Source organism: Anabas testudineus, chromosome 23 (assembly GCF_900324465.2).
Source record: "Anabas testudineus chromosome 23, fAnaTes1.2, whole genome shotgun sequence".
Classification (NCBI taxonomy): Eukaryota; Metazoa; Chordata; class Actinopteri; order Anabantiformes; family Anabantidae; genus Anabas; species Anabas testudineus.
This window is the reverse complement of record NC_046631.1, coordinates 11,466,522-11,481,311: the sequence shown is the minus strand read 5'-3', so window position 1 is coordinate 11,481,311 and position 14,790 is coordinate 11,466,522. Positions and strand designations below refer to the sequence as shown.

Here is a 14,790-nt window from a genome sequence, read left to right as displayed (position 1 = left end):
TGTTGGCTTAAACAATGTGTGTTTCACTCTTTTTCACAGTGAAGTCTGGTGTTAACATGGTCGTGGCAGGGTAATCTATTCTCGAAAAGAAGTGATTAATTGAACCGGCTTCCACACAAAAGGTGCACTTGAAAACATCTGTAGTGACGTCTCCCCACATCATAAACGCCTCCACTTTCCAACACTTTCCCCTCGCAGACTTTTTAACGTGTGAGTTTCCAGAGTTTGAGAGGCTCGAGCCCAAAGAATTGAATGTGCTGTTTCAATTAACATTTGCCACCTTGAAGTTTTGGAGATGACTTACAATCTGAAATGAAAAACCCCTGAACACAAGAAGACAGAAATATTAAGACATGAATGTAATAATTCATGCACAACTTAGATTCTGTACTTTTATTGGAGTACTTTTTAAACCTAATTTTCAAAGCCCAGAGGTCTGCCTGTTCTCTTTCTAACCATCTAGTTGTGAGTTATATTAAACTACTACTATAGAAGTTCAAATCCCTCTTTGCAGTAGATGTCTAGAACTTATTTCTACGTTCATTTTAGCTATGACTGATTTTCTTTTTCCATATAAATAGGCTCATTTCTGCTGGTGTGTGCCTGCCAGGCTGGAAACCTAAAGCAATGGATTCACTGACTCTGAACTGAGTTTTTATGCTGGTTCATTCTCATTTCTTTATTTCACTTGCATGATACGGTAGGAGGCCTTTGAGTTGTCTGAAGTTAATAAACTCATCAATACACTGATAGATGTATGTAACAGCAGTATCTTTGCTGCTGCTTCTGCTCGGAGAGGTTTTAACTAACATCCTAGATATATTTGTACCCAGGCTCCACTTTCATCTACATCCAAACCATGTTGGGTAAGCCTAGTCCAGCCTCGTCTGGCAAATACATGTAATTTATGACTTTAGGGAGTTTTTCTAATTTCCAGTTTTCGCTCCAACACAAAGAACAGCTTGAAATGGGAGTGTTGAGAACCCAAAATCTTATCACAGAGACCAAGTAATAGTCAAGTCACTGGTATTGATCAACAGCCCCGTCAACCTCAGCAGATGTATTGTGGTCATTTTTCTGCTGTGGAGACCAGTGGAAATCTTTGGTATTGCCCCTTTAGAATATAGATGACAAGCATTAATGAAATACGATGTGTTCCTGTCTCCCTGTCTGTAAACTGCTCAGTTGTAAAATTAACATTTTGGCTTCAGAGAAGCTTGAACAGAATCCGTCTTTATTTCTGACTCAGCTCAAACCAAATGGTGTCAAAGCAAATGAACCTGAAAATGTGTTTTTATATATTTATTTTTATTTTTTTTGCTAAACTATAAACAAGTTAACACAGTAAGACAGATAAGAGTCACATATTTTTTGTAGAACTGGAATAATTTATCATTCAAGAAGAAGCCTGAGGTGAATCAGAGGAGGTTTTTGATATGTTGTGTTTCCAGCATGTTTTTTAAGCTTAAATTTCCAGATAATAACAGTAATTGTTGAACAACATGCAACTCTTCTGATAAATGATTCATGATTTTATTCACTTTTTTAAACCACACATTTAATTTTACCCTTTAACTGAATGTTTATCTCGTGTCGGTCGACCAAAACAACAAATCAGAGCTGTTTTCATCACTAAATAATTGTGTTTTAAACAAAAATACCAAATATTAGCTTTACTCTAGCAGTCATTGGGGTTTATGAAACCGCCCTCGTGTTATTACCACAACTGTTATATTCTACCCCAAAATGTGCAGATTAAAGTATTTCTCCATTAACTGACCTTAAAAAATGATGTTGAACACGTGATTATCTTAGTTTAACACAGTTTCATGTGTTGTTTACACTCAGATTGTTGATCTCATAAAGGAAGAGGGTAATATTTGGCATTCTGCTAATAGGTTTCAGTAATGAGTGTTTAGTACCAGCTTACATTATGAAAAGTCATCCCTGCCCATTTCACCAAGTAAATTTAGTTGAGTCAGATTGGGATTTATCAGACATGAGCTTAGTATCAGGCAAAAGCAATAACAGCTCTCAAGATGGCCGTCAAGAAGATTGATTTAAGGACTCGCAAAAGAGAGATTCTCTGATATGAATATTTATCCTGTCTTTCCCTCTTCAGTGCCAGATTGCATAATTAACTCTGTGTCGACTCATAACTCATTAACAGTTCTCTCAGTGCTCCTGATAGATCACGATTGATTATTTGATATTAAAAATGTCCAGCACCACGTTTAGGGGTGGTTTAAAAAAATAAACTCAAAGGACAGATTGACAGCCCAAGAGGTGGATTAAATAGCTGCGATATTCTGCTCGTGCGTCTTCCAGCTGTCTAATGAGTTTCTCCACAGCCAGAGGAAAGATGAGGTTGTAGCGCTGGAGACGATGTAATAAGACCACCAACAGAGAAACAGAAAGAGATGAAGAGCAGGTAGATTGTTTCACCTTCTGAACCTCATTATGGAACTAGGCTGCATTTGTGATTGCTTGGCTGCATGTATGTTTTTGTGCCTCCATACAGGTGTGTGTATGTGTGTTTTCAAGCCTCCAGCTAATGACTGAGGCCGGAGAAGGATTCAGTAATCTGCATTGTGCAGAAGCAGACGTGTAACTGTTGTGTAGTGTTTCTCTAGCTGTTTTCATAGCTGTATGAAAACTAATGCATCATCCACAGACGGAGAGAGCAAAATGGGGCCTTGTAAGTGTCGTTCTTAATGAAGTGAAGAGTTGACAGCTAATGTAAGTTGTTTTTCAACATCTAATTTATAGGACCAGCTCTTTAACGTTACAAACACAAATAGCAGTCGTACGGCTTTAAATGCTCTCTCCGTGCTCCCTCTAGACTCTCCTGTCAGTGAACCTTTGGCCCCTGCTTCCGTAGTGAGTCTCTTCATTGTTGGAGTTAAGGGTCACGGCCCTCAGGCGACCTCCACTGACCTTTTCACTGTGGTAGCTCTGTCTCCCAGATAATGCTCACATATTTGTTCCCTTGTAAACATGTGCCCCTGTGCAAAGTCATAAACTCCAATATAAGACGTGTTGACAGGTTCTTTGAACTAGAAGAGAGCTGCTGGTTCTGTTAAGTAACTACAACCTTTATTTACTTTATTCTGCCATGATTTAATCTAAAATAAATTAGTGTTGGTCTCACGCTATTTAAACATCACTCAACAGCTCCACTAGCATGGAATCCAGTCAGACGTATTTCCCTTTAGGTTGGTCAAGATAAATTAAAGTTCACTATGCTGAGCTGCTTTACAGTTAAGTTGAACAACACAATGTCACAGCACGGTGTCCTCACTTAGTCGGAACATGATTCTGCTGACAGACGATAAGCCGTAATAATGCAAAACATATTTGTGTTGCAAGGTTAAGCTGCTCTATCAACACTGTCAACATCTGTGTGTTTACTGGGTAGTCCAGCAATATAAAAAAAAAAAACAGAACATGATTTATGTCCCGCTTCTTTCTTTAGGTCGTTGTGGTGTAAATGTTTGGGAGCTGCAGTTGGCTTTGCTAGTTTCCCAACCTTGTTTGTTCGTGTTGGGATATAGTGTCCACTCCCTTAACAGTCCTGCCCCTCTATATGGGAAAAAGGGGAAAGCCCGTGCAGTCTCTGAGGAACACTTCATGACTATTGTATGACGTAGGAGGAGTTAATTAAATGCAGAAGTGAAATGGGGAAGTGGTAAAACAGAACTAATAACTTTTACTATTTTTAAAAGTGGAGAGGATTTGTGCTTCACACATGACAATAAACTGAATGTCTTTGGAGTTTGGACTGTTGGACACACACTGCAACACATTTGAAGACACCACCGTGGTCACTTTAATAATAACAGTGATATTAGTTCAAATGTTTATTTTGGTATTCAAACATAAAATCCTCTTTCTGTTTTTATGATGAATTAAATTTTGATTCAAGTGGCCACTTTGACACTATACTATCGGATTTGTTTGGAGCTGGAAGGTAAGAAACAAATTACATTTCTTTCTCTGCCACTTCGTAGCTCCTAACCTCTGCTGACTCATTCCAGCCTCCGACTCAGACTGTAACTTTGTTTATTGCCTTTTCTGTCTGAGGATTATGGGATTTGCCTTCTCTCAGTAGACACGATGACACATAACACCAGAAACAGTCCAGAGCTTTAAATGTACACCATATGATGAGATGCATCGGTGCGGGCAGACATCAAGGTTTGATGACACTTCTGCTTGTTCCTGCATCAACATTTGTGCTTTCATGTATAGAAGATTTGTGTTCATTTTCAGAAATCCTTGTTTTTCCCCCTGGGATATGACTGAGTCCATTTTATTGCACAGAGGAGAAATGTTCAGTGGCATGTTGATTTGCTTCTTTATCATCAAGGGAAAGTTATTCTACGAGTTTGCCATTGATCTGCAGTGAGTTCACAGTGATCTACTCTGTGGAAACTAATCACACTGTGCTTCTTATTGATTTGTAAGTCTTTTGGTCTCTTTCTTAAAAGAACACACCAGGACTTTAAAAAAATTGATTTATTACCCCCTTAGAAATCAGAGACGTCCATGTGGCCCCTGTGGATTTGCTCTTCCAGTGCTCTGTGCTAATAATGTAATAATTGTACAATGTGTTAAAGACACCAAGTGTTTCTTTATACTGAGAAGCAGCATGTTGCAGCACCACAGATTGTAGCTGGGCCTCCAACCTGAACTACTTTTATTTTATATTTACATATGAATGGATTGAATTGAAGCATGTTTTTAGTTTAAAATGGTTTTTAATTTGTAATTAAATGCGTTCTGCTGAATTTCCTCTTTCTTACATAATCTTAATTTCTAGTTAATGTTGATCATCACAACACTTCTGAAATCATTTCTTTCAAACAACAAGAAATGTATTGACTTGAAACATTGTCATATTTGTTTAAAAATACCCACCTCCTACACACAGTTGCCACATTCAGCTGCTTTTCATTTGCAATTTCTTACCATTCAGTGACAGAGCTGTATAGTGTGATTTTGCTTAATCCTGAGATAATGTGAATATTAATATATGTTAGCACGGGGCGACAGAGAACTCAGTCCTACAGGATGCATGGACTTGGAGTCACTGGGTAGATATTGAAAAGCAATGAACAATATGGTGCAGCAGGTCATTTTAGGACAAAACCATGTAGGTTTGCAGTGCAGAACATGTTCTCTTAGTGTCCCTGATTTGATTTAACCCTGTCCTGTTGTTATTTTCCTAAAATCTGTTTGGATCTGCTTTGGACAATGCACGAGGTGCATTAGTGGGTTGAAAGATGATTTTTCTCTTTCTTTCCTAACGTTCGTCTTCTTCCTTCAAGTTCACCTCTGAGTGAATAGTTGTTTACTCCTCATGGTCACAGAGGAATGTCGATCAATGTTGTGGAGTTAAGAGCAGTGTTTGTTTTTTCAACCTGTAGCTGTTTTTTCTGTTGGATCTTTGCAGTGTGCAAAGTACAACACATCAGGCATTTTGATCATTTGTTATCTTTTGCGTAAGGGGTTAAAAAGGGGTAATAAGCCTTACCTAAATAAATGTAATCCGTCAAACTGCATTTTAGAGGTGAACAACATTATGTACATGTATGGTGGCGAGGTTGTTGAATCCCAAACTTTCCCTTAGAGAAGCTTTATTTATGCCGTTGTATTTTCCTTATGCTCCTCCAAGCATAAACTTGTTAGACATTGTCAGCATCAGAGAAAAGCACATTTGCACCTTCTGGAAACTTCTCAACTGAGGTAATTACATTTGTTCCCTGCTCCTATGCTCTTTATGCTCTTAATGTGAACATGAGCTCTTACACCTGATAAGCCAATAAAGCGTAAAGTTGTGAAGGTGTATTATATTCCCTAACCTGGCACCACTAATGTTCCTGTACTCCTCATGTGAAAGGATGCATGAAAATGCAGGAAGTTGGCACAAGCACTGTTATTTGTATGACTGAACGGGAAGCAATGTGTTGATGATTAATTATGTTGTGGGGATTTATTGCTTAATTATTTCTAGAAAAACCTCAGTAATATCACACTGTCGTTATCACAATGCTAGATTTTGTTTCTCGTTTTAAAAGGGGTTGGGGCCTTGATATGGAGGGACCTACACTCTGTTCTGTACACGCTCTGAATGCCTCACAACATGGATAACCTGCAGTCTGGACTGTCCCTGAATGCAGCAGAACTGCAGCTGATAGACTGTTGCTGCTTTCTTTGCATAGAGTCTGCACAAAAAGACAAGTGACAGCTCCTCTTACACGAAAAATCCCAATTATATAGCGTATGAAAATGTCCGAACATCTATAGAAACCTTTGAAACCACTGCGGCAGCATAAGCCTTTGTCCTCTGCTGTCCGTTGAAACCAAAGTAAGTACAGTAAAAGAAGCTGAATCCCATCTTCCCTGCTGCATGCTTTTATTACATAGTGCAGATTGGTGTAGAAAGGGCATTCCTTAGTTATTGGCTGTGTGGGTATATTTCTCTATATTATTATTAAGACTTCTAGAAATGCGTTCTTAATGTTTACTACTGCTGTAATTAAACAACATTATAATTAATACGACATTGCAGACTGTAGTATTGTGTATTATTTTAGCCTTGTGGGCAAATCTTCATACCAAGCTGCCTGTTAGACATGTTATTATTAATAGTCTATCAAAGATCGAAGGCATGGTTATCTAATCACTGTTGCTCAGCTCTTGTCTTTAATTTAAAGCAACCTGTTTGTGCTCTATTTCCCACCTACCAATCCTGACAAGTGTGCTGTGCAATCTGACAAAACCTTTTATCACCATTCTCCACCTGCTGCTGCTGGATTCTGGCAGGTGTGTGTGTGTGTCCAATAGGTCTGTGAGCCATGCATGACCACAGCTCTTTTCCCCACTCCACTATCTTTACTTGCTGGGTCTATTTTTGCCAGCAAGTTTCTTTGCTGGTTGACTTGTTTTTTGGTGGGTGTAATGGAAAAGAAGAACAGAGACAAATTAGGCAATAATATTAATATTAACCGGTCTTTGAAGGCTAACATAGCTCTTATTTAGTGATTGCAATATAGAGGCAGCTTCCACCACAGTCTATGTGGTCACAATATCCTGGGATACTTTCTGGTGTCGGTGTTGCACATCATTCCTCCCGTGTGCTCTCCACGGTCAGTTATCAGAGAGATGATAATGAAAAACACCAGCTACAGTGTATTACTGCCACATTCACGTTTCCTTGACTTTGTTGCAGTTTGCTAATGTACGTTTGTGCGATAAAGAGCGAGAGAGAGAAGAGAAGAGAATATCTAACTACAAACCTGCCACAGTAGTAAACTATCAGCTGTATTGCATTATATGGCATTTGACTGTGTTATCATTATGTATTTTTGCATTTTGGTGCTGTAAAAGTGGAATGTGGAATAACTACATTTGGGTTCAACCTCTGCTGTGTGTGTGCTGACTGTTTTGCTGAGCCAGGTTGAGCTGCTGCACTCAGAGCTCTTCAAAGGGCTGTCATAAAACCTCAGGATCTTAATCGGATGCTGCTCAGACCCCACATTGTAATTACTTCCCAGCAAATTCCTGTATACATACTCCTACAAAGAAAGGTGTGTGTGTGTGTGTGTGTGTGTTGGTGGGTGGAGGGTGGTCGTTTCTGTGCAGCTGATGTTTCTTAGAGGGGTTTATAAGCTGCTAACATTATGTCTAGGCTATTGATGTTTGTGTGTGATGAGTGTGTCTGTGTGTTTGCAGCTTATCTGCCCCATGCTCTTCTCACCAAGTTTCTTTAGTCTCAATTGGATGTGAAAGGAAATCCCATGTCTGCAAGACTTCCACCACAGGCACAGACCTGTGTGTGTGAGTGTGAGTGTGTGTGTGTGTGTGTATATATAAAGCCCTAACCACAGCCACAGTGGATTAACCACACAGTTTGAGCAGTAACACTGAGGCTGTGAAGCAGAGATTCAGAGAGAAAAAACTGCACCAGATAAAGGATGAGAGGAAGAGACGGCATGAGATTGATAGAAAAAAGCTTTTAATTCCCAAACATATTTGGCTTAAGGAAAAGAAATATATTACCACCACTATTAATTAATCCCCAATTCTTAAACACTGATTATTACAACCCCAGTGTTTATTTGTGAGCTACACTCTTACAGCGACTGTCACAATTTTTTGCATAATGGGTTTAAGATAAGGTGATCCCTTTTGGAAATGTTCGCTAGGACAAAACAAAAGCTCTTTAAGACCAATAATAATATATTGTTGTTGTTTTCAACTCTGCCAGTAGCTGATAATTTGTGTTTAAAGGAATAGTTCACACAAAATAAACGTTCCACACAAATCTTTTTTGGGCACCAGTTGCAAAACACATGCAATAAATCGGCAGAGAATCACAACAACATGGTGAGGTTAGTGGTAGAGGGGAGTGGGCTGCAGAAATTTGATCTCTAGATGTTGTGCATTGACTCTGCCCATCGCAACTTGCCAGAGCCCAGTAGTCTAAAACCCGAGGATAACAAATCTGCAAATCAAGCTGCGAGTAAGTAACAACATTGGGATTTATTGCTGTTCAATTTGCATACTAATACATTTCTATTTTTCACTTTCCGCTCTGTATATTTACAAGTTATTAGTCTATAGAGCTTGTGAGATTAGAATTGTACAGCAGCATATACAGCACCAGGCACACTCACATTCCTCTCTTCATTGGATTTTTCTGTGATAATATTCTGCACTCAGTGAATTAGAATTTGTGATGAAACCCAAGCAGCATTAAAAAGTGCATTATCTTGCTAAATAAACGCAGACTAGCTGTGTGTTGTCTTGTCTCGTGTTTGTGCTGGACTCAGTGGGAATCTTGTGTCCACTGTACAGCTGTCCTCTTCCCCTCCGTTGTCTGGAGAACTACTTCTGCTAAATGCAAAAACATTTGAAGAGTTTGGGTTATTCTGGATTTTCAATTCTTTTCTCTGAGCTTTTCAGCTTTTATGAGGGATATAACACAACCACGGTGGACTATGCAACCTACTCAACTGGACTAATCACCATGATACAGAACTAACTCCCCTTTACCTCCCTCTCTCTCTGTCTGTCTCTCACACACTCCATCTTTCTTCGTCTCACTCTTGTCACCTTCAGGGCATCAGCATCCCAGCTACTAAAGCTAATCTTTCAGTGAAGTGTTCTTACAGTCAAATATTTACGTTCAAAATACTTTCCACAAAAGTATGGTCACCCTGAATAAATGAAAAAGGCTAAAAGTCCTATAAAGAGCATTGTGCAACTTTTATCTGCAGCGGAGCATTGAAAAGAAAATGTATTAGAATTGTATTTATATGTAGAATTAACATTATACACTGACACATTTGATTATTTTATAAAAAAACATTGTAAATACGAGTTGTAGTGGGAAATATCATATTGGAGAGTCCTAATATTTCTAGTATGTATCATAACTCTAAGACGTGGCTGTAGTTAAAGGCAAAACCTATTATGAATTAGAATAAACTAAAAACAGTGCAGCATGGCTCAGGTTTACTATAAACATGGCGACCATTTAGCGTCCTTACTGTTTCACTATAAGCTAACGCTGCTATTATATTTAGAAACTGGTCAACACATAACCTGTCTCAACCCTTCGTTTGCAGCTCAGTTGGTTATGTAACAATCTGATCTATGCTCAGACCTTTTTTAACATACAGTGCAGTTTCATGACGTTTCGTCATTAATTGCACATTGTGATGCTGTTCTCACCTTAACCTGGCAGCCGCTCGCCTCCGTGCTGTTCAATGAGGCAGGGAGTCATTAAAGGGAGAGAAAAGTCAGCTGCACACACTTCAGCTCACTGTACCTCCCTGCTCTCATGGCTGGCATTTCTCAGATAAGACCCAGCCAGCAAAACTGATTTACAAGGCTCCACTCCTCCCTCTGTGTGTGTGTGTGTGTGTGTGTGTGTGTGTGTGTGTGTGTGTGTGTGTGTGTTTTCTCGTTGATTTAAAAGACTCAAAGTGTAATAAACTATCATGAAATATCCTGCCAGCTAAAACATGTCAAGCTGCAAATCACATCATGGTATTCAAAGCTCCTTCTTCATCTGTCATACAGTAGAGGTGTGTGTGTGTGTGTGTGTGTGTGTGTGTGTGTGTACAGTATATACAGGCTTCAGTTTGCACGTGCTGAACTTAAATCTGTCATAATACGTTTCTTCTCTGGTGTTTCTGCCACTGTTAGAGTGTATACTTAACTCCCATGTCTTAACACTTACCATACTTCTCCTCGCCCTCTTTCTGTCACCAACGACCATTTGATACGAGCATCAATATAACAGGGGAGGGGAATTCCAAGAATGTATCCCTCTTTTATTGAATTTCCAGCCACCAGGGCTTTTCTGAATCGCAGCCATTCCAGAGCTTCCTAATAGAGTAACTTAACACCGTGCTGGAAAGTGTTCATTTCACTCACCCCCTCTGCTTTAACGTTTCAACTGATCGTTCGTTGTGCTGTGGTGTTGCTTCTTCTTGTTGATATGCTGAGTTTATTTCACATTGTTGTGGTGGCTGACTGATCGACCTACACACTGCAGTGTCCCCAAAAGCCTTAAACAAAGGCTAATTAAACATCAATATTGTTTAGTTTTGATAGAACTATATTCACATCAGCTACTTGCAAACAGAAACGACAGCAGTGCTCTAAGGAGTCCTCTCTTCATTTTTTTGTTTACCAACCAATGATGGGCCAAAACCTTTTGTAATAAATACTGACTCATCATTTTGAGGTTGGTACAGATGTATTTTCAGCAAATCTTCCTAATAGTTGATATTTGTAAGCATCCAGTTGCATCTATATATAGCATGCAGTCTCTGGGAAGCGCGTAGAAATATGTACATTAAATTAAAGACAAGACTTCTTTCTATTTGTTATAAATAACAATTTAAATATGTAGCCAGTGTTCTTGAATACCAGAGAGTTTATTAAGTCCCAAGGACATTTTATGCTATGGTTGTGTTTACAGCTCGATAGATTCAGGGTCGATTGATAGATGGTTGCATGAATACATAATATCTAGTTAATTAAAGAGTGAACATGTTAACATTCTTCCAACCTTGTCTTTCTTTACTTTTAATAAGTTACTTCAACTCTAAGAGGAACAAAATGTTCTCCAATGGAAACAAAGCTGATAAGAAGAGTGGACTTGCACAAAGAGGAGATTAATGAGCAACCAAACTAGCAAGGAATACATTTTAATTCTGCCTCACTCAGTTGTGTTACAGTTCCTATGCAATTGACACTGTGCTTTAAATGAGTTATTGCTGCATTAGTAATTTAACTAAGGACTAGTGTTAGAGGGCCAACTGCTCCCCCTGACAGTCAGAACTAGGGGCTGAGTGATCCATCATTGCCCAACTTAGTGATCTCTGTTACTTCAGCGCAACGATTCAGCTGTATTTTATTGCATGAAAGTTAATGGGAAAAGGTTGTGAATGTGAGAAGGACTTGGGTCAGAATACTGCACCATGATGACCACGAACACAATTTAATCAGCATTAGCGTTAACCTGAGATCGATCACCCTTCCAGTCTGTAGAGTCAAGTGTTCTGACTCACAGATGATTGGAAGTGTAGGTGGTTCATCATTACGGTCCACTAAAGCGTGATTAGACTGAATCACATAGAGTTCCATTAAGTGTAATTAACCTGCGTGTGTGTGTGTGTGTGTGTGTGTGAGTGTGTGTGTGTCCTACTTCTCCCCTAACCGACTCTCTTATGGTAGCAAAGATGGTGTGGGCGTCACCTCTAACGTTGACTTTCTCACTATTCCTATCGCATCTTATTTTGCTCTTTTTTCTGCATAATTAACCTTCCTCAAAATAGCAGTTTGTACCTCGTGGCTTCCATTGTGTTAATTTACATGTTTTAGCCGTAATTGACTGCTCAGGCTGATGAAAGACTTGCTAAGCCCCCTGAGATGATTCTTATAAAACTCGAATTTAAGCAAAAAATAATTAGAGGACTTCAGCCAGCAGTGAGTTTACTGATGATGAAACAGTTGCTGGGTTTTGTTGTCAGCACTGAAAGTCTACAGATTTAGTGTCAGTTTTAATAAGTTCTTCATAATAAACCATTGTAATGTGTTAATGATGTGATTTTGTGTTTTGTTTTGTGCAGGAGAGGAGAGTGAGGTGGTTCATGTCTTCATAGTTCACTAAGCCTGAACACAGAACAGGTAAGAAGGGAAACTTTTATCAAGTTCATCTTGTTGTTGGTCAGATTGACGGGTTTCATCTTATTTTTTCTGGTCTTCACAAATTATTTTAAGGCATTTCATCATCTTTTCCTTGATGCACCTATGAAATAGAAAGTTAAAACAAACAGTTAACATTCTCTTTCAGACAGTAGCTCTGTTACATGGACTTAAATAGTCCACTAATCACTTATTAAAAATATTTCAACCTGGTTTGCAAAATATTTTTGAAAAGGTAAAACCTATAGTATAAAAAAAATAACTTCATGGCCAGATTTCAGCTTGTGGCTCCTCATCAGGGCTATAGATGGCTCTTTCTTTTCCGTCTATAGGCTGCATCATATAAAACCAGTTCATTAAACTGGAGTTGCTGTGTCAACACATAGCATTGCAGGGCTATTACCTAATTATTTGGCCATATAACTCACGTAAACACGCATTATTTCTCCAGTGTGAAGCCTTGCAGGCAGTGTCTTGAGTGCAAACACATGGGAGGCTGTCAGGGTGATAAAGAGCAAACAGGAAACCTGATAATAACACTGATACAGGAAGTAGTCCAGCTTTCTGAATAACTGTGCTGATGTTTATTCCAGACTGTCTCTAATACAATTACAGACTGGCTATTAATATTGAACTGTGTATATTTAACAAAAGTTAATGGCCTACACAAGAAGTGTAAACGATTTGAATCCAAAAGTTTATTTTTAACTGCAGCAGCTTCTGTTGTTGCCTAGACACAGTTAGGACAGAGAATTAAACCACTGTACGTATTTACTCTGTAAAGAACAAAATAATAAGTCAGAACCTAGAACAATAAATTATATGAATACAGTATGTCAAAAAGCAAAATAGCCAACGTCTGCTGTATAATGCATCTCTTCAAATGTGCTTCACTTGTTTTTTTTTTTCCTGAGAAAATAATTTCTAAAATGTAAAACACTTACATGCATACACATGCACCCATACTCCCACTTTCCTCTGGGAGGTGTACAGGAAAACGCTGGTTTGTTTTGCTGGAGGAAGTTCAGTGTGTTTGCATCCTTATTTCAGTGTGGGTGTTCATCTCAGAGGGGAGCTGCAGCTGTGAAGCCTGACTCAAAAATGTAAACTCAACTTGCACATCTAAAGTGCACACACACGCACACAACGTCGTTATTATTGTCGACAGATGTAAGAATTATTTTCCTGCTCTAGAAAAGTCGCCCTATTTAAGACTCAAATGCAGATTGAGCATCACAGCTGTAAGTCATCAGCATGGCCATGTACAGTATTAGGGATGGATTATTTGGACCAGCTGAGAGAGAAGACCTCCTTGTACTGGATTATTGTATGCATCGCATATTTAGAGGAAAGCTGCTCATGATTCAACAGCTACTTCAAATTATCAGCTGTTGTTTCTTTCCCCAGATGTTCTCCCTTCTTCTATTTTGTCGTTGTTTATTAGGGGCTGAGGTGGTATAAAAATAGGACATATTTCTATTGCTGTGCTTTTATTCTGCCACAGTGCTCATGTTTGCACTCCTTATTCAATTCAGATTTGCCCTTTATTTCACTGAAGAAAATAAATTGAGGCCAAACAACTTCTGTAGCCTTCAAGATAATGACCATTGATTTTCGAGTTTGTCAGCTGTGGTTTCCAGCCTCTCGACTGTGAGGTGACAGTAAATTAAACATCTTTAGGTTTTGGACCCAACAAGGCATTTAACATGTCAAATTGGTCATAAATAATTTAAATGATATAATGCACAGATGAATCTGTAATGAAAATACCAGTGAGTAGCAGCTGGGGGTGCAAGAAAATACTAAACAAACGTATCTTTTACATACAGATTGATTCTTAAAAGCTATACTACTCTGATGTGTACTCATAGAAATGATGATCAGAGCTCATAAATGAGACCCCAAAGGATCCTTATATTCCCTTGGAAGATGCAGGGCTGCTCGTTTGCCGAACACTGAATAATAAAACTGAAAAGCTCCGTCCCATTCCACTGTAGCTGTTATATCTCAGAATCTCCTGCTGTTCGATCCATAGGTCATACGTCACAGTTCTGACTTCAGCACCTCCTCATTAGACCTTAATATATGCTGGATGTAGTTGGAATATTGTATCATAATGTATATATAATTCAATATTTAATTTAATATTGTATGAAGTGACTGCATTTGAATTCAGAGGCAATAATGCCGGAGGTGACTGACGGATAAAGAGGAGAGAATAAATCCATAAAGAACAAGACACAATAAAACAAGAACATAAAAAGATTCAAGATTAAAGACACGGACATAAAACTAGCAGATAATAAGACACACACACAGTAAAGACGTATAGACTCTACTAATGATTTGAATACATCAGATTTCTACAATGACAGGTTGATTGTCTTGGCCTTTTGCAGCAGCGAACGCGTCCGCATGTTGCCCATGAAAACTTTGTCCTGTCAGTAAATGTGCTGATACACTCCTTTTAACAGGAAAAAAAAAAAAAGTGATCTCTCTGTCTTATCTCGCCTCCTTTATTATATCCCAGCATTCAGATGGGGTACAGCGCGAGATGAGAGA

At 38.8% G+C, this 14,790-nt stretch overlaps 1 protein-coding gene across 1 annotated transcript in view; it reads left to right on the top strand.

The window, feature by feature from the left end:
- The window catches only part of plxnb2a (plexin b2a), a 111,510-nt gene that overhangs the window by 24,550 nt on the left and 72,170 nt on the right, over positions 1 to 14,790 (top strand). The window contains exon 2 of the mRNA XM_026363428.1: positions 12,153 to 12,210. The gene's annotated coding sequence lies outside the window, so the exon portion shown is untranslated. The remainder of the gene's footprint in view (positions 1 to 12,152; positions 12,211 to 14,790) is intronic.